This window comes from Panthera onca, chromosome D1, assembly GCF_046562875.1.
Source record: "Panthera onca isolate mPanOnc1 chromosome D1, mPanOnc1 haplotype 2, whole genome shotgun sequence".
NCBI lineage: Eukaryota > Metazoa > Chordata > Mammalia > Carnivora > Felidae > Panthera > Panthera onca.
The window spans coordinates 16,336,922-16,360,854 of NC_138348.1; the positions used below are offsets into that span (position 1 = coordinate 16,336,922).

General features: G+C 39.4%; 1 protein-coding gene across 1 annotated transcript in view; it reads left to right on the forward strand.

Annotated features, from left to right (window-relative positions):
- Positions 1 to 4,382: 4,382 nt before the first annotated feature.
- CKAP5 (cytoskeleton associated protein 5) overlaps positions 4,383 to 23,933 on the forward strand; it is a 112,487-nt gene continuing 92,936 nt past the window's right edge. The window contains exon 1 of the mRNA XM_078433422.2: positions 4,383 to 4,493. The gene's annotated coding sequence lies outside the window, so the exon portion shown is untranslated. The remainder of the gene's footprint in view (positions 4,494 to 23,933) is intronic.

Genomic DNA, 23,933 nt, shown 5'->3' on the forward strand with positions numbered 1-23,933 from the left:
CCAAGGCTGAAGTTAGCCCCAAGCTACGCAATCTGCCTTTTTCATTTTACAAGACACAGAGAGCCAAGAACTCTCACTTATCTTGCCCTTCTCCGTAGTTTTCCCTGCAGCCCTAAAAGCCTGTTGACAGCCTGCTAATGAGGTCCCTATCTCTCCCTCTGCCTCCTTCCTCTTTGGTGGAGCTGATGCTTCTGTGGTCAGAGTTCTTGGACAGCCTGAATTTGGGGGGCTATGGGAAAATGGGCTATGAGAAAAGAAAAAAGGGTTATTCATTCCTTCATTCACTCAATACCTATTAAATGCAACCAGTGAAACCCGGGATAGGCTCAGAGGCCAGTCAAGGCACAAAAACCCAGAGCCACTTGAGACCTGTGTTAATGTCACCACTGCTGTCTCCAGGGAATAATGCACTAGGTACCTGGACTGAAAGTTGAAAGGAAGTTAATCATTGAAGCCGTTCCTCTTAGGCTGGAAATCTGGGTCCACGTCCCATGGTAGAGCTGTTTCTCTCCCAGAAAGCAGCTTGTGATTACGATGGAATGAGCACTGTCCCAACCCTTGGCAGGCTTTTCAGAAATGCCCAGCACATTTATTCAGCAGCCACTATGTTTGGCATCTGTTTACTGCTTCCAGTTGCAATAATACAGTGTTTGCCTTGATCTCTAATGCCTCCAAGGGGTTCACTGCCCTGTTAATATTTTCCTTATGTAGAACTACTGAGAGGCCCTTGGAATAAAGTAAGCACACGTCACTCTAATAAATACATAGATAAATGCTGTTTGGTGATAATCCTGGACTGCAAAAGATGACTGGCCAAACATTTATTGAACACCTACTATGGAGCAAGATATTATGTTAGGTTTCTACAAGGCCTTACAGGATCTGCCACTCCCCTGCCCTCTGTTGCCTATCAGACCTCATCTCCTGCTACCCTCCTGCCAACTACTCTGCTTCAGCTATACAGGCCTCCCTGTTTCTCTAACCTGAGAGGCGTGTTCCCAACCTAGGGTCTTTGCATAGCTGTTTCCTCTGGCTTGCACTTTCTTCCTCTAGATAAATTCATGGCTAACTCCTTTGCCTTCCTCAAGTCTTTGCTTAAATGTAACCTTCTGAATGAAACCTACTCTGATCACTCTTTATAAAATTGCAGTCTTTCTAACTCTACTTCCCAATCTCTTTCACCGTGTTTTACTCTTTTCGCATTGCATACATTGTTTAATAACATACTATATAATTTATTTATGTGTTGATTGTCTATGCTTTTTCACTATAATGTGAGTACCATAAGAGGGACGTGTGTGTGTGTGTGTGTGTGTGTGTGTGTGTGTGTGTGTGTGTGTATTTTGTGCACTGATTATCCCAAGTGCCTAGAATAGTCCCTGCACATATTAGGTGCTCAATAAATATTTGTTGAATGAACGAACAAATAAATGCATGGAATCAGACATCTAATGCCCACTAGGGCTGCACCTAAACCATATAAGACAAAAAGGGATTTGCCATCTTGTTCTAAAGCTCTCCAGGATCCAGATTCCATACATCCTTTATTGAGCAAATTCCAGTTTACCATCTTGCTCTCCTTATAAATGTAATCTTCAACTTATTTCCGATAATATTTAAATAAAGTAAACATACCAATGACTGAAAAAGACTATTTGTATATGTTCCTAACCCATTTCTCAAAGGTTTCTGTGACCCTTGTTTGCTCTGTTAGGTTCTTTTCTCTTTTCCCTACCGATGGATCTGTTCTCACGTCCCTCCTTTTCACTCTCCACTCTCCCACTCTGTGGTCTCATCATGTTTTCTACTCTATGGAGGTGATTCCTAATCTTTTCTCACAGTCCTTATCCTGTATTTCCTAGATCTACTTACAGATTCTGTTTGGATGTCTCATTGGTACCTAAAAGTAAACAGGTCTAAAACTAAATTCCTTGCCTTCCTTTTGAGACTGGCTTCTCCTGACTTTCTACTTCCATTTGGGCAATGACCCCTCCCAATCCCTAGGTTCAAATCTTGGCATGTTTTTTGACTCATCTCCCTAAATGGGCCCCATCCTCACCTTTGCACTAAGTTGGTTGCAAAATCCTCCACTCTTTCTGGAATCTGTTCTCATCATTCCCACTGCTATCACCTCATATCAGACTCCTAACTGGGCTTCCAACTCTAACCCATTTTAGACAAACAAGCTAATTAGTTTTCCTAAAGAGAAGTTCTGATGTTGTCACTGTCTGATTCAGAAACCTTCAATAGCTCCCCATCACCTACCCGAAGTACAAATTCCTTACCTTTAGTATTCAAGACCCTCCGAGAATTGTTCCTTTCTCTGTCAACCTTGTATCCCATTACTTCCCAACATGAACCCTGTTCGAAAACCAAACTCACACGTTCAATTCCCTACCTATAATGCACTTTCTTGTTTCTGTGCCCTTCTCTTCCCACTACTAGACATTCTCCCTATTTCTATTTTTTTAATTAACATGTCAATGGCAAAAAACAAAAAACAAAACAAAACAGTTGTTTCCCTCCCTTCCCAGTTCCCCTGTTGGTTTCTTGAAATTCCAGGAATGTTCTAATCATTTTCAGGCATGCGTACAAATACATATGCATTTTATAACCACATATAATAAAATGATTCCACATACGCTTTTCTTCAACTTGCCTTTTTTCAATTAAATTTGTGCATTTTTCTATTCCAGTACATATAGCTTAACTACATTCTTTTTAACAGTTGGGTAGCGTTCTGTTGAGTAGATATTCTGTAACTTATGTAATAAGTTCCCTATGAATGGACATGTAATTTCTAGGGTTTGGATGGTTTTTGGTTTTTGGTTTTTCCGTATCTTAAGAATTGCTGCAGTGAATATCTTTGGGCATTTTTCTTTGAATACTTGCATAGATCTGAAGAACAAATTCCTAACAGTGGCATTACTGGGCCAGAGATTATACACACTTTACATTTTAACAACTGCTAAATCATCCTTCTAAAAGTTTGCACCAGTTACACTCTTACCAACAGTGAGTTTGAGTGTCTGTTTCTCAAAGTCTTGGCCAACGGCTGTCAAACTTTTTCATCTTTGCCAATTTGATAGATTAAAAAAGAATCATTTTATTACTTTTTTATTACTTTTTTACCCATCCCCTCTCCATTTTTTAGTCTGTTGGTAATTACGTATCTTTGAATCCCAGATTAAAAGTCCATCCCTTTTAGGGCACCAGGGTGGCTCAGTTGGTTAAGCGTCAGCCTCTTGGTTTCAGCTCAGGTCATGATCTCACGGTTCATGGGCTTGAGCTCTGCACAGTCTGTGCTGTGCATCAGCACAGAGCCTACTTGGAATTCTCTCTCCCTCTCCCTTTGCCCCTCCCCTGCTCACACCTTCTCTTTTAAAATAAAATAAACATTAAAAAAAAAAAAAGAAAAGCCCATCCCTTTCACAGATCCTCCCTTAGCAAATTTCCCCCTTCTGTAAGCATCTACAGCTTTTTATGTTGTTCTCATACTGCCTTGAATTTTAGTGGCTGACTAGCCTATATGTTTTATTTCTCTGACCAAAGCAGTTTGTACATTTCTTGGGAGTAAGGCCCTTATCTTATTCATAGAAACATAGAATTTAGAGATAAGCAAGACTTATTTTTAAGATTTTATTTTTAAGTAAGCTCTACACGCAACTTGAGGCTGGGACAAACAACTCTGAGATCAAGAGTTGTACTGTGCCCTGAGTGGTGTAGCCACCCCCCCCCTTTTTTTTTTTTTTAGGATTTTATTTTTAGAGCTAAACAAGACTTTTAGAAATCATATTAACCAAGCCTGTCGTTTCTATAAATAATAGAAGTATAAAGCTTTTGCAGAATGCTTACTGTTCAAAGGCCTTTCCTAGACATTCAATTAGCTATATTAAATCCTCACATTAAGCTTGTAAGGGAAACATTGTTACCTCGTTTTGAGGAAACTAAGCTACAAATAATTTACTGGGAAAAGTGGTTTACTTAGAACAGGTCCAAGACCAGAATCCAGTATCCTGGCTCCATTCGCTGCTCCTTCCACTATATCCCAGAGCCTCTCTTTTCCCTCACGCACTTAGCTGCACAATCAATATTTGCTGAATGAGAGAGGACTTTTTAAAAAATTGCAGGTGTTGACAGTCGCTTGAATAGCCAAAATTAAATAAAGCAAACACGCTGATGGCCGGAATGCACAGTTCTCCACACATCTATCGCCTTTCTTTCGAGTGTGGGTGTGTGGGGTGGGGGTGGGGGGGTCGCCGGTAGCTTTTGCTCTGGCGACCTTCTTTCTCCCCGCCCGACCAGACACGGCCGCGCGCGGCCCCTTTAAAGCTGCGGGCGGCGCGTGCACACAGTCCTTTCAAATGGACCAATAAACGCGCGATGGGCGGTCCGCCGAGGACCAATAAACAACGAGGACACTGCGGGGTGTGCGGCGGCCCAAGCGGTTTCAAACGGCTTAGAGCAGGCCCCTCGGTTCTGACCCGGCGGAGGTGAGTGGCCGGTGGGCCCGACCCACCCGCGTAGGCCCTCGGGTCCGGGCGTCGCGCGCGCCGAGGGATCTTGAACCCCGAGCGGGGGACCTCCGTGGACGCGCCCCTCCCTCGCCGCACGAACCCGGCGGTCTGAGACGGCGAAGCGGGGCGGAGGCCGGGGGACCTGCGGCTGGCAAGGCGGGGGGCGTGGGCGCTCGCGTGGGGCCGAGGCCGGGATCCGGGTGACCCGAGCGCGCCGTGGCGGAGTGCGGGCGGCAGCGTCCGGGAAATGGGGGCGGCTCAGGGCCGCGCCTGGCGGCCGAGGGTGTTCCGGGACTGGGGCGGGGGCCCTGCGAGCCGGCCCTGCTACAGTGCCCCTCGCGTAATTGTCAAATGAATGAATGAGTGAATAAGAGTCTGGGAGGGTTGTCGTGGTTGTGACGGGCTCCGTCGTCTGGAGCGTGACAAGGACTGCGGTACCGGGGCCTGCCCGCGCACCTGTGTCCCTGCTGGCTTGCTGCGGTTTTAACAATTCCGATCATACCGCTCCGCCCTCACGCCTGGCTTTCTCTCTCAAAAGGTGTCAGTAGAGTTCAGGTATCTTTCTAGCTCTGAAGGTTTGGCGGACCTATACAATAGCCAACCAGTGTAGGTTAGCTTAAGCAGGCCCTGCTACTTTACGGTGGGGGCTCGGTAAACTAGATTCTTACTTTTTAGCCCTTACCACTCTTAAGCTGCTGAGAGATCTACCCTGCAGTGGTGGTAACTGTCAGGCAGGATTTAAATGCATCCTGTTTTGTTTCTCGGATAGAAAACGATGAAAGCGATGTTGCCAGAGTGGCTACTGTGTGTTAGAAAATATATTCGTGTTGATGGATCCTAACAATGAGTTTTTCATTCAGCATCAATAGAGGGTAAAGTGGTTTTTACAGAACTTGCCCCAAATTTATGCTTGGCTCTAATTCTCACGGGGAACTAAGGCATCAAATCTTGGCCCAGAAATGCTGCCTGTCTTATTTTATGCATAATTATAGTAATTGAAAACTCATTTTTAGAGAGGTGAACTCCTTCTTTCTCCATTTTCATCACCCTGAAAAGTCCTTCTTTGACCTAAAGAGCCAATATATTAAGCTAACAATCCTTTGCAACTTTTAAGAAGTCTAAAAGATTTGAACTTTTCTTTGGTGATTGAAGAAACCATAATGTTTATATAAAATTTAATGATACAGAGAAAGGTGAAATCATTTTGTTTTGCCAGCATAAATGAAACTTGGTCAACTTGTGAGAAAATTTTTTTACACAAGTTTTTAAAGTCTGTTCTATGGAATAATGGCAAGCAAAGTATTCCATAACAATTAATATACCTTATACTTTATTATTACTTTTAACATTTTGATCAAGTTTGAATTATGAACAGTAGTATAGCCTTCGATTGACAGCTTAATGTTAGCAGCAGAGCTTTTTAATTGCAATAAATTTGGGTCCGTTAATATTATGAAGCTGTTCTAGACTTTGGGGAGGCAATTAGAAATAATAAAACATCTTTAACAAGGCCTTAGGATATTGTTAATCTTGATGTGGAATGAAAACTTTCCTTTATTTTGAAGTAAAGCCAGGCTCTCGTATGCTCCTTTGACTTAATGGAGTCTCATTGATTGATTCAACACATATTGAGATAGATGCCTACTGTGTGTTAAACACTGTTCTGGATTCTGGGGATACACTAGTGAACCAGAAAAAGACAAAGCTCCTGACCTAAGGGAGTTTGACAGTTTTATCTCTGAAACAATTTGCTGTAGCAAATTGTATTTTCTGTAATCCCTCTGGCCCAACTCTGAACATTGAGCAAAATAAATACTCAAATACTTTTATTAGCAGTAGCTAACGTTTATTGAATAGTCACTGGGTGCCACATTTTGTCTTTTTTAACCCTCACAGCTTTTTATAGATGAGGAAACTGAGTCTTAGAAAAGCTATGCAACTTGTTCAAGATCATACAGCTGATAGAATCTGAGTTTGAACCCAAGTCATTCTGTCCCCAGAGCCTTTGCTTTTAAGCAACCTATGGTTGTGCTTTAGGAAGTAATGAGATCTGTTAGGGAGAATTCAGGAGCAATTTCTGGGTAGAATACCCACCTCCTTTTTTTAACTACTTCTAGCAGAGCCATGATTAAATATGAGCGATAAGCATGGTAGTTTTTAGAGGGGAGATGGGGAAGTCCAAAAGACAGTATTTACTGGACAGCTGTGACTTTGGGGGAGACTCTGGGAGAGCATAAAATTGAGATCTTGAGCTAATTATCATTGATAGTTTCCTGGTGGTTAGTGTTGGAATGGTTCGAGATGCCTAAATGAGTTTTGTATTTTTACCTCTGGAGTTCAGAATCTGTTCGCTCATTCCTATCAGGGCAGTTGCCCTGTTTACTTGAGATGTCTCAGACACATTAAGCTTATTCTTTTTGGCTTTTGCATTTGCTGTCCTCTTTGTATACTGGCTGCACTGAGGTCTCAACTCAAATGTCATCTCCTTAAAGAGGCATTTTCTAAGCTCCAATTAGAGTAGCTGTCTTGGTCATTTTTGCCTCACTTTCATTTTTTATTCACCTCATAGCATTTATTGCTGGCTGATGGGTCATTTATTGTTTGTTTGTGTGTTGTCTGACTTCCTCACAGAAATGAAAGCAGAGCGTAGATTTTTTTTTTTCTTCTATTTTTGAGGTTACCACAATGCCTCGAACAATACTTGGAACAAAAAAGGTAGTCAAAAAATACTTGTTGAACAAAATTGGCCAAAACTGTCATAGTCTTCTCTATGTGATAAAGTGATAAAGACAGTATATAACTAAAGCTGGCTGTGTTACTGTGTCTTTGGATGTGAGCAGTATTTCAGCAGACTAATTTGGAAAGTCTTCAACTAAGAAAACTGGAAAAATGATAGTTTTATGTTTGTGCCAACTGGGGGGAAAGGAAGGTTTGACTTCTCCACTCCTGTCTTTGTTGTTCTTATTACTATTATTATTTAAGTTTTATTTATTTATTTTTTAAGTAGGCTCCACGTCCAACGTGAGGATTAAACTCATGGCCCTGAGATCAAGAGTCACATGCTCTACTGACTGACAGCCCCCCCGCCTTGTTATTTATTTATTTTTAATTTAAATTTTTTTTCTGTGAAAGTTTTTAGGGGTATTGGTCAAGTATATTTTAGGATGTCCCTCTACTGGAATTTATCTGATGTTTTTGTTATGATTAGATTGGGGTTATAGGTGTGATCACAGAGAGGAAGTGCCATTTTCATCATATTAAGGGTTCATACTATCAACGTGATTTATAACTGGTGGTATTGACCTTGATCGCCTGGCTGAGGTAATATTTGTCAGGTTACTTTTCTCCCCATTCCGTACTGTCCTCTTTGGAAGAAAGTAACTGTGCTGCCTACATTTAAGGAATAAAGAGTTATGCTCCCTGTTCTTTGGGGTAGAGTACCTACATAATTTATTTGGAAGTCTTCTGCATGGGAAATTTGCCTCTCTTTCCTCATTTATTAATTTAGGCAAGTATTTACTTCTGTCATTGTGGAATGAAGGATCTCTATCTTATACTTTGAGTTATATTCCAATACTACTTTATTGCTCACATTATTCCAGCTTTGTCCATTGGGAGCTTATTCAGTTGGCTCCTGTACTGTGCCCCTTTAACATACCGACATCAGTGTGTGTATATATATTTTTATGTAATTATTTTTTAACACTCACTCACTTTCTGGCTCTACAAGATGCTCTAGGCTCATCTTGCATATTTCTTGTCACAGTGCTAAAATCAGCTATTTCTCCATGGAGTTCTAGTTCTTTTATTGAAGAATGGTCTGAGAAACCAAGATGTGGACACTAAGTATTATTGCTGCCAGGGTTTTGTTTCTTGTAGGCCCTCTCAGCTAACAGAGCAAAGAGTTAGTTTTATGCTAACTCTTGTATATAAACATGTCAGTAAAATATTTCTGTGTGTAATCATCTGTAACTATATTAAGTTAAACATGAGTTCTTACTGATATCTCCAGTTCGAATCCATTATCACATAGACCATTCTAGCCTTCTCTGTTTGCTGTTCTGTGAATTTCCACATCAACAGTAGAAACCTTGCTTCCACCATCCATTTACTTAACTGGTCAATTCCAATAAACATGTATAGCAGTATCAGAATTGTTCACCCACACTCTCACGGGAAACAACTTTATCAACTACAGTACATATGTATAGTTCCTTTTGCATTCAGTCTTAAAGATTCCATTAATTTCCGAGGTTGCCTAGGTCAGCACCTTCTCCCTATCCCCTTCAGTGAGGTTGTTTTAACACGTTTGTAATACAGTCAGATTCTCTTGTCACAGACTGCATTCTTCTCTGATTCCCCGATGTCTTAAATGACTTTTTGTTTTTAAGTTTTACTTGCTTATTTTGAGAGAGACGGGTTGTGGGGAGAGAATCCCAAGCAGGCTCTGCGCTGTCAGTGCAGAGCCTGATGTGGGGTTCAGATTTCACCAGCCAAACCATGAGATCATGACCTGGCCTGAGTCAAGAGTTGGATGTTTAACTGACTAAGCCACGCAGGCGCCCCTAAATGACTTTTTAAAATTAGCATACATTAAAGTTCACTCTTAATGTTGTAAAGTTCTTTAGGTTTTGACAAATGCATAATGTTACTTATCCATCATTGTAAGAATAGTTTCACTGCCCTAAAAAAATCCCCTGTACTTTACCAGTTCGTTTTTCCTCATTCTCCCATCCCTGGGCAACTGCTGATCTTTTTACTGTCTCCATAGTTTTGCTTTCTTCCAGAATGTTATACAATTGGGATCATACAATATGTACCCTTTTCAGACTGGCTTCTTTCACTTAGCAGTATCGATTTAAGGTTCTTCCATGTCTTTCTGTGGCTTGATAGCTCACAACCATTGTGTGGTTGTGTCACAGTTTGTTTATCCATTCACCTGTTGAAGGATATCTTGGTCATTTCTAGTTTTTGACAATTATGGACAAAGCTGCTGTAAACATTTGTGTGCAGATTTTGTGTAGATACACATTTTCAATTCAACTGAGTAAATACGTAGAGGTGCGATTGTAGGATCATAGGGTAATCAGTATTTACCTTGTTAAGAACTACCAAACTGTCTTCCAAAGTGGATGTATCACTTTTGCATTTTCACCAGCAATGAATGAGAATTTTTGTTCTACATCTTTGTCAGCATTTAGTTTTATCAGATATGGGTTTGTTTGTTTGTTTTTTGCCATTCTAATAGGTGTGTAGTGCTCTCACTTTTAGAAAATTTTGTTTTTTCATGACATTGACTTTTTTAATAATTTTTTTTAATGTTTGTTTATTTTTGAGACAGAGTGCAATCAGGAGAGGGGCAGAGAGAGAGGGATACAGATACAGAATCTGAAGCAGGCTCCAAGGCTCTGAGCTGTCAGCACAGAGCCTGAGGTGGGGCTCCAACCCATCAGCTGTGAGATTATGACCTGAGCCAAAGTCAGACGCTTAACTGACTGAGCCACCCAGATGCCCCATGATACTGACTTTTTTGAAGAGAAAATTAAAGAGTCTTTTAGAGGAATTAATTTAAATAAACTTTTTGTTTTGTAATAATTTTAGATACTCAGAAAAGTTACAAAGATGATACATAGAATTCCTATATACCTCTCACTCAGTTCCCTATTGTTAATGTCTCACATGGCACATTTGTTAAAACTAAGAAACCAACAACTGATACATTACTTTTTGCTAAACTCCAGATTTTGTTTGAATTTCTACAGTTTTTCCATTTGTATCTCCTTTCTGCTTCTGGTACAGTCCAGGGTAGCCCCTTGCATGTAGTTTTTGTCTCTCAGTCTTTTCTTGTCTTCATGACTTTGACAGTTTTGGGGAATACTGGCCAGTTATTTTGTGTAATGTCCCTCCTTTTGAGCTTGTCTGATATTGTTCTCATTATTAGACAAGAGTTGTATGTTTTTGGAAAGAATGCCACAGAATACCATCATTTCATATCGGGATATGTGACATCCATATGATAATCACTAATGATGACTGATCATTTGGTTAAGGTAAGTGTTTGCCATGTTAATATGTGAGGTTACTGTTTTTCCCTTTCTTTTTTTTTTTTGAATATATTTTCCCTTATTTTTTTAAGTTTATTTTTTTTCCCTAAGTTTATTTACTTATTTTGAGAGAGAGAACCAGTGGAGGAGGGGCAGAGAGAGAGAGAGAGACCGAGGATCCAAAGCAGGCTCCATGCTGACAGCAGACAGCCTGATGTGGGGCTCGAACTCATGAACTGTGAGATCATGACCTGAGCCAAAGTCAGACACTCAAACACGACTGAGCTACCCAGATGCCCCAACTATTTTTCCTTTTCTATACTGAATTCTTTGGAAGTAGATCACTAAGTCTAGCCCACCCTCAAAGTGGGTGGAGGACTTAAGTTACACTTCCTGGAGGGAAGAATATCTGCATTTATTATTTGGAATATTGAAAGGAAGATTTGTCTCTTCTCCCCCACTTATTTCTTTATTCAACCATTTGTCAGTATCAGTGTATCTGTTTTGTACTTTAGTTATAATCTAATTCTGTATTTTTTAGTTTTTTGCTCAGTTTTCCAGCTTTGGCCATTGGGAAGTCTTTCAGGTTGGCTCCTGTGTCCCTTTGATATGCCTCCATCCTTTTTTTCATTTTGAGCATTTCTTTACTTTCTAGTACTACAAAATGCCCCAGATTCATCTTATATTTTCCCTGCTCCAGACCCAGAATCAGCCATTTCTCTAAGGAGCCTTGGTTCCTGTCATTGGACAGTGATTTATAGAAACCAACATCTGGGTGCTCCATGTGCTCATTGCTGGGGTATCATTATGCCTAGACCCTCTCAATGGACAGAGCTAGGTAATATATGTATGTTTGCTAACTTATGTATATGTACACACATATAATTGTTTCTGTATCTTTCTATCTGTATTTATATTAGGCTAAGCATGAATACCTACAGTTCTCACCAACTTTTAGAGGAAACCTATGTCCCAAACAAATGTCCTCTTTATAATTGGCTTTTTACTGAGATCTAACTTTTCCCCCCTGATTAACACTTTTTAAGTGCTACAGAAATCATTATTTTTCATGACCTGGTAATAGCAGTTGTTTGACCTGGGATATGATCTTTGGAAATGCATTCAAAGCATAAATTCTGACTTAGATAGAATGGTCATATGTTTTTGGCATCGATATGGTGTCAGATAAACCATGGTGACCTCCTGTCTCTTGACCTTGTCTCTTCAAGCATGATTTTCGTTATTTTATTAAGAAATAAGAGCCCTACTTCTTTGATCTTTTAGTTATATTTCTTACGGATTTGTTATTAAATAAAAGTGATTTTTAGATCCTTTCTATAAAGATGAGGAAAAAAAATGGGGCACCTGGGTGGATCAGACTTTGGCTCGAGTCATGATCCTGTGGTTCATGGGTCAAGCCCTGTGTCACGCTCTGTGCTGACAGTTCAGAGCCTGGAGCCTACTTCAGATCTGTGTCTCCCTCTCTCTCTGTCCCTCCCCTGCTCATGCTTTGTCTCTCTCTCTCTCAAAAATAAATAAACATTTAAAAAATTTATAAAAATATGAGAAAAAATGAATAGTTTCAAGTATTGAAATTTATTTGTTTAATGTGGATGACTTCTTTTTTTCATTTTTCAGTCATAAGACTTAAAGTAGCATTTTATTTATCTGAAAGTCAACTACCAGGAAATAAACCACAAAAGTCTTTTCAGCAGCCTAAGTAGGTATCTCAAATTTTATTGACTTCCCTCAGGTAGATCCTGCTCCCTCTTATGCAGTTTCAGCCTACTTGGTTCTTTAAATCAAGAGCTAAAATTAAAAAGGCAGCACTGCTACAAGCTAACTAGAAGTGTTAGCTTGATTAAAAGAGTTGAGGAAGGAAAGCTACAAAATGTAAAAATTCAAAAAAGACATTGGAACCATTTAGATTTGGTGTAAGAGTCCTTCATATCTCTGTGGCAGTAGTGGATTCTCCTGAAAAGTTTAAATGATTGTTAGTATACTTTAAAAAGACTGGGAAGCTTAGGTGTTTTCTCCGATTTATATGAAAAAAAGTTACACAAAGTAGTTGTTTCAGGGATAGACCTTTCCTTTCTGGCCACCTTGGCTGTCTAGAACACTCACTCCCTAATCAATTTTGTTGTTTTACGTTTTATTTTTCGTATTTATTCCACAGTGTTTTTTAAAAATGCATTCTTTTTTTTTTTTTTTTTTTTTTTTTTTTTTTTTGAGTTTATTTTTGCAGAGAGAGAGCGAGCATGAGGAGGGGAGGGGCAGAGAGAGAGGCAGATGCAGAATCTGAAGCAGGCTCCATCCAGGCTCTGAGCTGTCAGCACAGAGCCCGATGCGGGGCTCGAACTCATGGACAACGAGATCATGACCGAGCCGAAGTCGGATGCTCAACCGACTGAGCCACCCAGGCACCCCTCCACAGTGTTTTTTAAAAATCATTTTGTGTCCTTATCTACTTGCAGTATGAAGTCTCTCATTTATAGATTTTAAGAATGTTTTTTTCGGGGTGGCTGGGTGGCTCAGTCGGTTAAGCATCTGACTTGGGCTCAGGTCATGATTTCATGGTTCATGGGTTTGAACCCCACGGTGGGCTCTGTGCTGACAGCTCAGGGCCTGGAGCCTGCTTTGGATTCTTTGTCTTCCCCTCTTCCCTGCTGCCCGCCTCCACCCAACTCACACTCTGTTTCTTTCTCTCTCTCAAAAATAAACATTTTTTAAAAAGTTAAGAAAATTTTTTCAGTACTGTAATAGCACCCTTCTTTTTTTTTTTATTTTTTTTTTTTTATTTTTGAGAGAGAGACAGAGAGTGAGCAGGGGAGGGGCAGAGAGAGGAAGAGAAGGAATCCCAAACAGTCTCTGATAGCCAAGAGCCTGACACGGGGCTCCAACGGTGAGATCTTGACTTGAGCCGAAATCAAGAGTCTGATGCTTAACTGACTGAGCCACACAGGTGGCCCCCACACTTTTTTTTTTTTCTTAAGGTCTCATGAAAACCTCTTAGTCTAGAACTAGCATGAGTGCTTCATTTAGTAGTAAAGACTAAATCTCCTATCAGAAATCTCTGTGCAGTAAATAAAATCATTTTTTACATTTTAGAGGACTGCCTGCTTATTTTGAGCAATGTTTAATATGGGAAATCTGTCCAAGCAAAATATGGACAGTCCCTTTGAGTATTATAAAATGGCATTTACTTTTTAATTAATGGTAAATCTGTTTTCTATAGGATAAAAAGGAATAGATTACTTGCATACTGAAAGAAGCAGTTTGTTTTAAAACAGAGACTTAATGTTTCTTGGTCCTAAGAGTTCTTTGCTAACTTAGGTCCTTCTTGGACCAGAAGACTGAAATATGGGGTTAAGTCTGAACAGAAACTAAAATCTCTGAATGACTGGGATACACTTACAACAACACAATAATGGTAGCTACCATTCCTTTCTCTCTTTCTTTCTTTCTTTCTTTCTTTCTTTCTTTCTTAATGTTTATTTATTTTTGAGAGACAGAGACAGAGCACTAGCTGGAGAGGGCAGAGAGAAAGGGAGACACAGAATCCAAAGCAGGCTCCAGGCTCTGAGCTGTCAGCACAGAGCCCAATGTGGGGCTCGGACCCATGGACCGTGAGATAATGACCTGAGCTGAAGTCAGACACTCAACTGGCTGAGCCACCTAAGTGCCCCTAATGTTTGTTTATTTTTGAGAGAGAAAGAGAGAGAGGGACAGAGTGTGCACAGGAGAGGGGCAGAGAGGGAGACGCAGAATCTGAAGCAGGCTCCAGGCTCTGAACTGTCAGCATAAAGCCCTACATGGGACTTGAACCCACGAACCATGAGATCATGACCTGAGCCGAAGTCGAACGCTCAACTGACTGAGCCACCCAGGCGCCCCTGGTAGCTACCATTTCTTGAGTGTTTAGTATTTGCTAGGCATTTTGTTAATAGTCTTCCTTGCATAAGTCACTGGGTTTGTATAATATGGCCCTTTTTAGCCCATTTGGTCATTTGAGTTACATTTCTGTACTTTTGTTCATCTCTTTTGGGTTTTCACACGCATGCCTGTAACATTCTCTATTATCCCTGTGTATTATGGCTTTGCCTGGCTAACTCCTATTAATTTCCTTTAGTTCTCAGCCTTAATGACAGGCATACCTCAGAGATACTGCAGGTTCAGTTCCAGACCACTGCAATAAAGTGAATATCACAATAAAGTAAGTCATGAAGTTTTTGGTTTCCCAGCACATATAAAAGTTATGTTTATACTGCACTATAGTCTGTTAAGTGTGCAATGTTAATATCTAAAAAAAACAATGTGCATACCTTAATTCAAATATGTTGCTAAACAATGCTAACCAGCACCTGAGCTTTTGGCAGTCTGTAATCTTTTCACTGGTAGAGGGTCTTACCTCAATGTTGATAGCTGATGACTGATCAGGGTGCTGGCTGCTGAAGGCTGGAGTGGCTTTGGCAGTTTCTTAAAATAAGACAACAATGAAGTTTTCTGCATTGATTGACTTTTCCTTCATAAACAATTTCTCTGTAGCATGTGATGCTTATTGATAACATTTACCCGCAGTAGAACTTCTTTCAAAATTGGGAGTCATCCTCTCAAACCCTGCTGCTGCTTTATCAATTAAGTTTATGTGATATTTCAAATTCTTTGTTGTCATTTCAACACTTTCACAACATCTTCAACAGGGGTAGATTCTATCTCAAGAAACCACTTTCTTTGCTCACTCATAAGCAATTCCTCATCCATTAAAGTTTTATCATGAGATTGCAGCAATTCAGTCACATCTTCAGGCTCCACTTCTGATTCTATTTCTCTTGTTCTTTCTACCACATCTGCAGTTACTTCCTCCACTGAAGTCTTGAACCCCTCAGAGTCCTCCATGAGAGTTGGAATCAACTTCTTCCAAACTCTTGTTAATGTTGGTATTTTGACCTCTTCCAATGAATAATGAATGTTCTTTTTTTTTTTTTTTCCCTAAGTTTATTTATTTTGAGAGAGAAAGGGAGACAGAGAATCCCAAGCAGGCTCTGAACTGTCAGTGCAGAACCCAATACAGGGTTTGATCTCACAGACTGTGAGATCGTGACTTGAGCGGAGATCAAGAGTCAGACGGTTAACCAACCGAGCCACCCAAACACCCTGAATCACGAATGTTCTTAATGGCATCTAGAATGGTGAATCCTTACCAGAAGGTTTTCATTTTCAATTTACTTTGCCTAGGTCCATCAGAGGAATCTTATGGCAGCTACAGCCTTATGAAATGTATTTGATAAATAACAAGATTTCAAAGTCCAAGATACTGCTTGATCCATGGACTGCAGAATGGAAATTGTGTTAGCAGGCATGAAAACATTAATCTTGTATCTCTCCATCAGAACTCTTGACTGACTAGGTGCATTGCCAATGAGCAGTAGTATTTTGAAAGGAATCTTTTTTTCTGAGTAGTAGGTCTCAACAGTGGGCTTAAAATGTTTGGTAAACCATGTTGTAAACAGATGTTGTCATCTAGGCTTTGTTTTTCAATTTGTAAAGCACAGGCAGAATAGATTTAGTATAGTTCTTGAGGGGCCTAGCATTTTCAGAATGGTAAATGAACATTGGCTTTAACTTAAAGTCACCAGCTACATTGACCCCTAACAGGAGTCAGCCTGTCATTTGAAGTTTTGGAGCCAGGCATTGACTTCTCCTCTCTAGCTATGTAAGTCCTAGATGACGTCTTCTTTCAATAGAAGGCTGTTTCATCCACACTGAAAATCTGTTGTTTAGTGTAGCTACCTTCATTAGTAGCTAGAACTTGTGGATAACTCTCTGCAGTTTCTCTGTCAGCACTTGCTGCTTTACTTTGTCCTTTGGTGTTATGGAGATGACTCTCCTTAAACCTCATGAACCAACCTCTGCTAGCTTTAGATTTCTACAGCTTTACCTCTCTCAGCCTTCATAGAATTGAAGAGAGTCAGGACTTGCTCTTGATTAGGCTTTGGCTTAAGAGAATGTTGTAGCTGGTTTGATCTTCTATCCAGACAACTAAAACTTTCTCCGTATCAGCAGTAAGGCTGTTCTGCTTTCTCATCATATGTGTATTCACTAGAGTAGCACTTCTAATGTTTTTTCAAGAATTTTCTCTTTGCATTCACAATTTGGCTAACTGGCGTAAGAGGTCTAGCTTTTGGCTTATCTTGGCTTTGGATGTGCCTTCCACACTAAGCTTAATCATTTCTAGCTTTTGATTTAAAGTGAGAAACATGCGGGGCCCCTGACTGGTTCAGTCGGTAGAACATGTGACACAGGGTTCAAGTCACATGTTGGGTGTAGAGTTTACTTAAAAAAAAAAAATGGATGGATGGATGGATGGATGGATGGATAAATGTATTAAAGTGAGAAACATGCAAGTCTTCCTTTCACTTAAATACTTAGAAGTCATTGTAGGGTTATTAATTGGCCTAATTCCAGTATTGTTGTGTCTCAGAGAATAGGGAGGCCTGAGGAGAGAGTGAGAATAGGGAGGTTCTAAGAGAGGCCAGTTGGTGGAGCAGTCAGAACACAACAACATTGGGGTGCTTGGGTGGCTCAGTAGGTTAAGCATCCAACTCTTTTTTTTTTTAATTTTTTTTAATGTTTGTTTATTTTTGAGAGAGAGAGAGCGCAACTGGGAGAGGGGCAGAGAGAGAGGGAAACACAGAATCTGAATCAGGCTTCAGGCTCCCAGCTGTCAGCACAGACCCCAACGTGGGGCTCGAACCCACAGACTGTGAGATCATGACCTGAGTCGAAGTCAGAATGACCTGAGTCAAAGTCAGACGCTCAACCAACTGAGCCACCTAGGCGTCCCAAGCACCCAACTCTTGATTTTGGCTCAGGTCGTGATTTCACAGTTGTGAGACCGAGTTCTGCGTTGGGCTCTGCACTGGAAATGGAGCCTGCTCTAGATACTCTCTCTGCCTTTCCCCTGCTCGCTCTTTCTCTCTCTCTCTCTCTCTCTCTCTCTCTCTCAAAAAATAAAGAAGAAAGAAAGAAAGAAAGAAAGAAAGAAAGAAAGAAAGAAAGAAAGAAAGAACAACATTTATCAATTAAGATTGCTGTCTTGTATGGGTATGGTTCGTGGTGCCCCAAAACAATTACAATAGTAACATCAAAAATCACTGATCCAGGGGCGCCTGGGTGGCTCAGTCGGCTAAGCGTCCGACTTCAGCTCAGGTCACAATCTCGCAGTTCGTGGGTTCGAGCCCCGCGTCGGGCTCTGTGCTGACAGCTCAGAGCCTGGAGCCTGTTTCAAATTCTGTGTCTCCCTCTCTCTCTGACCCTCCCCCATTCATGCTCTATCTCTCTGTCTCAAAAATAAATAAACGTTAAAAAATAAATAAATAAAAATCACTGATCAAAAAAAAAAAAAACAAAACAAAAAACCAGATTACTGATCACAGATCACTGTAACAAATATAATAATAAAAATGGAAAAGTTTGAAGCATTGTGAGAATGACCAAAATGTGACATAGACATGGGGTGATGTAAATGCTATTGGAAAAATGATGCTGATAGATTTGCTTGATGCGGAGTTGCCACAAACCTTCAATTTGTAAAAACCACAGTATCTGGAAAGTGCAGTAAGGTGAGGTATGCCTGTATCACTTTTTCAGGGAGACCCTCCCTGACCCCTCGGTGTAGATTAGGTGCCTCTGTTACACCCTCATAGTAGCTGGCCCCTGGGCTACTGTATTGTACTACCTGTATTCAGCACATTAGCTGAGTGCCTAACAGTAACCTCACCTGATCTGCCAAGCACGTGTACTTGTGGAGCAGGGGAATAATGTGGATATTAAGGGAGGATTCTTAACATGTATAAGGCCAAATTTCATTTAATTTTTACAACATTTAGTTGGATTACCTTAGGCAAATTTGCTTAATCTCTTTGCCTCAGTTTCTTTGTCTGTAAAATGGAGATAATATCAGGTTCAGAGTTCTAGCAATTTAAATGAGTCAGTAATTTAAATGCTTAGAATAGTGCCTGGCCCATGGTGAATGCTCCAGAAGTGTGTATTAAATAAGGAACCACACGAAGGTGGTACTGTTAGGACAGATGATGAAACTGAGACTCAGCTAATGTGTGACAAAGCAAGTTTTAGAATTCAGATCTAACTTCAGAGCCCAACATGACAGGTTTAGAGACTGGAGCTCTGTACAATTAGATTTATTGCAAACAACTGTTCTTCTGCCCTGGCTTTGCCAAAGTGAAAGATTCTAAAATTAAAATTACCCTCTTTTAATGGATTTTATAATAAAAAAAAAAAATGGGTAACCAAGAAAACAGTGGCAAAACTCATAAAATTTCAAAATTTATCGCTGAGTGATTTCTCACTTTGAAAAAGTTTACTTCAGAATTCCATTAAATATATTGTTTTCCTGACATTTGAAATACACATTCAACATACAAAATTCTATTTATAAATAACTCAAGGAACACATTTATTATATATTTAAGACTTCTATGGTTTGATGAAATGATGCCATTTTAGGAGTTATGTTAGAGTGCCAAGCACTCTGCTAGATGTAGGGTAATAAACAAAATTTGGTTGCTTCTTTCAAAGGAGATATGATGCCCAAAAAATGTTAAGGGGGAGAAGTGAGGCTTAGCTTATGGGATGAGTAGAGATAGAACCAGCTTCAAGGTTCCATGCGGGAATTTTAAAGTTTTAGAGCTTTTAAAAACATTGAAGCTTGTTTTTGTTTTAAAAAGAAATGGCTAGGTATGAAAGTGAAAAGTAAAAGTTCTTCAGCCAGCCCCTTAGATGTGCTGCTTAGAAGTAGCCATCGTTTTAACAGTTTTCTGTGGATCCTTCCAAAAAATGTGTATGTGATTTCAAACATGTACAATGTTGCATTTGTTTTGTATGGCTGCTGTAACAGATTACCACAAATGTGGTGGTTTAAAACAACAAAAATTTTTTCTCTCACTGTTCTGGAGCCCAGAAGTCCAACACAATTTAGGATGAGTCTTCTGGGGGCTACAACTAAGGCAGGGCCATGTTCCTCCAGAGGCTCTCTGGGAGAATCCCTTCCTTGCTCTTGGGTTGGCTGTTGGTATTCCCTAATTCGTGTCATACCACTTCAGCCTTTTCTAATCTTGCTCTTCTCTGCCTTTATGTGGCCTTCTCCTACGTGTGTGTCAAATTTCCCTACTTCCCTGTTACAAGGATGTATGTGATTGCATTTAGGGCCCATTCAGATAATTCAGGATAACCTCCCTATCTCATGAGCCTTAATTTCATCACAGCTGCAAAGACACTGTTACCAAATGAAGTGACATTTACAAATTCTAGGGATTAAAATCTAGTATTTTGGAGGGTCGTTATCAGCCTACTACCAATGTGTACAGCCCTCTATATGGTTTTACTAAATGCAAAAATGACTTCATATACAGCCTTCCAATTTTCTTTTAAAAATTTAATATATTTCTTCCACATGAATATTTATTTAGTCTTCATCTTTTTTTTAATAGTTGCAGAGCATTTTGTTGAATGCATGAGTGTCTCACTTTTTAAAATTTATAAAAACATGCAACACACAAAAACTACCATTTTTAATTAAGTACATTTTATTTTATTTTATTTTATTTTATTTTATTTTATTTTATTTTATTTTAGTAGGCTCTATGCCCAGCACAGAGCCCTGAATACAGAGTCCAACAAAGGGCTCGACCTTACGATCCTGAGATCATGAGCTGAGATCAAGAGTCGTCTGATGCTTAACCAACTGAGCCACCCAGGCACTCCATAATTAAGTACACTTTTAAAAATTTTTTTAATTTATTTTGAGAGAGAGACAGAGAGAGCAGGGGAGGAGGAGGAGGAGAAGGAGGAGAAGGAGGAGGAGGAGGAGAGACAGAGAGAATCCCAAGCAGACCACCAGTGCAGAGCCCTTCTCAGGGCTAGAACCCATGAACCACGAGATCATGACCTGAGCCGAAGCTGGAGGCTTAACCAACTGAGCCACCCAGCTGCCCCTAAGTACATTTTAAATTAAGTACATCCACATTGTTATGAAACATATCTCCAGAATTGTTTTCCCATCTTGTAAATCTGAATCTATACATTCTCTTTCCCTCTTCCCCCAGCCCCTGATAACCGTCCTTCTACTTTATGTTTCTATGAATTTTACTAGTTTAGATACCTCATGTAAGTGGAATTATACAATATTTGTCTTTTTTGTGACTGGCTTATTTCCCTTAGTGTAATGTTCTCAGAGTTCATTCACACTGTAGTGTGTAACAGGGTTTCCTTCCTTTTTAAGTCTTGTATTCCACTGTATGTATGTATTTTACATTTTGTTTATCCATTCCTTCTCCAGTGGACATCTGTGTTGCTTCTACTTCTTGGCTATTGTGAATAGTGCTGCTTTGAACATGGGTGTACAAGTCATGTTGAGACCCAACTTTTAATTCTTTTGGATATATATATATATATACACATATATAAACACATATATATACACATTCAGAAATGGGATTGCTGAATCATATAGTAATACGGTATTCAATTTTTAATGTTTTGAGCAACCTCTACCATTTTCCATAGCAATGGAACCATTTTACAGTCCTACCAATGGTGTGCAAAGGTTCCTATTTCTCTACATTCTTGCCAATTATTATTATTATTATTTAATATAGTAATTATCCTAATGGGTGTAAGTTTATCTCATGGTGGTTTTGATTTGTATTTTTCTGATGATTAGTGATGTTGAGCATCTTTTCATATGCTGTTGGCCATTTGTATATCATACTTGGAGAACTGACTATTCAGTTCTTTTGCCCATTTTTTTTAGGTGGGGTATTTGGGTTTTTGTTGTTGTAGGAGTTCTTTCTGTCTTCTGGATATTAACCCCTTATCAGATATATGATTCAGAGATATTTTCTTCCGTTCTGTAAGTTGCTTTTTTACTCTGTTGTGTCCTTTGATACACAAAAGTTTTTAAGTTTGATGTCCCAACTGTCTTTTTTGCTTTTGTTGCTTGTGCTTTTGGTATCACATCTAAGAAATCATTGCCCATTTCAGTGTAATGAAGCTTTTCCTCTATGTTTTTCTTCTAGAAATTTTATAGTTACAGATCTTACATTTAGGTCTTTAATCATTTCAAATTAATTTTTGTATATAGTATGAGATAAGAGTCCCAACTTTGTTCTTTTGCATGTGGATATCCATTTTTTTCACAGTGCTATTTCATAAGGAGTCTGCTTTGTCCCCATTGAGTGGTCTTGGCACCCTTCTCAAAGATCACTTGACCCTACACATGAGGGTTTATTTCTGGGTTTTCTGTTCTATTGGTCTATTTGTCTGTATACTAGTAACACACTGTTTTGATTACTGTAGCTTTGTAATGTTTTGAAATCAGGAAGTATGAGTCCTCCAGTGTTTTTCTTTTTCAAAATTATTTTGGCTATTCGGGGTCCTTTGAGATTCCATATGAATTTTAAGATGAATTTTTCTATTTCTGCAAAAAAATGCTGTTGGGGTTGATAGGAATTGTGTTGAATCTATTAGGAGTATGGACATCTTAGTAACTAAGTTTTTCAATCCATGGATGTGAGATGTCTTTCCATTTATTTGTGTTTTCTTTAATTTCAGTTTCACCTCCTGGGTTAGGTTTATTCCTAACCAAAAGCATTGTATTCTTTTTGATGCTATTTTAAGTGGGGTTGTGTTCTTAATGTCCTTTGCAGATTGTTCATTGTTAGTGTATACAAACACAATGTGTGTTTGTGTGTTGATTTTGTATCCTGCAAGTTTGCTGAATACATTTATTCTCAGATTTTCTTTTGTGGAGTCTCTAGGGTTTTCTACATATAAAAGTATGTCATCTGCAAACAGATAATTTTACTTCTTCCTTTCCAATTTAGATGCCTTTTATTTCTTTTTCTTGCCTAACTCTTTTGGCTAAGACTTCCAGTACTGTATTGAATAGGAATGGCTACAATAGGTATCCTGATCTTATAGGAAAAGCTTTCAGTCTTTCACCACCGAGTATGATGTTAGCTATGGCTTTTCATAAATGGCCTTTATTATGTTGAGGTAGTCTCCTTATATTCCTTGTTTGAATGTTTTCATCATTGAGGGTGTTAAATCTTGTCAAATGCTTTTTATTGCATCAATTGAGATGATCATGTGGGTTTTGTCCTTCATTCTTGTAATGAGTTATGGTGTATTATGTTGATTGATTTTGGTATGTTGAACCATTCTTGCATTCCAGGAATAAATTCCACTTGGGCATGGTGTATAATGTTTTTAATGTGCTGTTGGACTCAGTTTGGTAGTATTTTGAGGATTTTTGCATCAGTATTTTATCAACAATATTGGTCTGTAGTTTTCTTGCAGTGTCTTTGTCTGGCTTTCATATCAGGGTAATTCTGGCCTCATAGAATGAGTTTGAAAATGTTCTCTCCTCTTCAAATTTTTGGAAGAGTTTCAGGATTGGTGTTAATTCTTCTTTAAATGTTTTATAGAATTCTCCAGTGAAGCCGTCTCTCCTGGGCTTTTAATGTATCACTTTTAAATCCCCTTTGAGTGATGGTTGATAGTAGAATGTTTCACTGGGTGTGGTGCCCTGAGTAGAAGCCATAGGAAGGAAGGCCTGCTCTGAAAGTGATACTGACTTCTTGGTGCCACAAATTGTGCTAGATGTGACTAGATGACTCAGAAACTGTCCTTGCCAGTATTCTGTATATGGAGAAGGAAATATAGTTCATATTCCTGACTTCTTGAATCAGTGTTTTTATCTTTTACCACATTACTTTCTTTGCCAGGCATAAGAGACTGATGATTAAAATTGTGCTTTTTGAGTGGCTTGTGTGAATCCCTTCTTTTTGGCCTGGGGACAAAATCTATTCTACCAGGGTGAGATTGCCTGGAAAGGGAAAATGATGGTAGAATCCACATGTATGCAAACTGTGGTTTTGGATTATCTGTACAACCGATACCATCCCTTTGTAGTAATTTAACCAAGGGCCAAAGAGAATGAGGCTATGAGATTTTACCACTGAAGTAGAAGCACTTTCCAAACATTTAACATTAGCTGCAGATATCTTAGTACTGAAGAACTTGGAATTGCAAGCATGTTGTTTATCATATACAAATAGTGGTTGTGGAGCATGGTCTCAAAAGTTTAGAGGTGGGAGAGCTGTTAATACAAACTCCTTGTCTTATGCATGACAACACTGAAGCCTCCAAAGATTCAATGACCTTCCTAAAGTTTCACAGCTTTATGGTAGAAACTAATGGTAGAACAGGGATTTGGGAATATAAATTTTCTTCTTTCCAGCCCAGTACTCCTCTCATATTGGAAAAAAAAAAAAAAAAAAAAAAGTGCCTT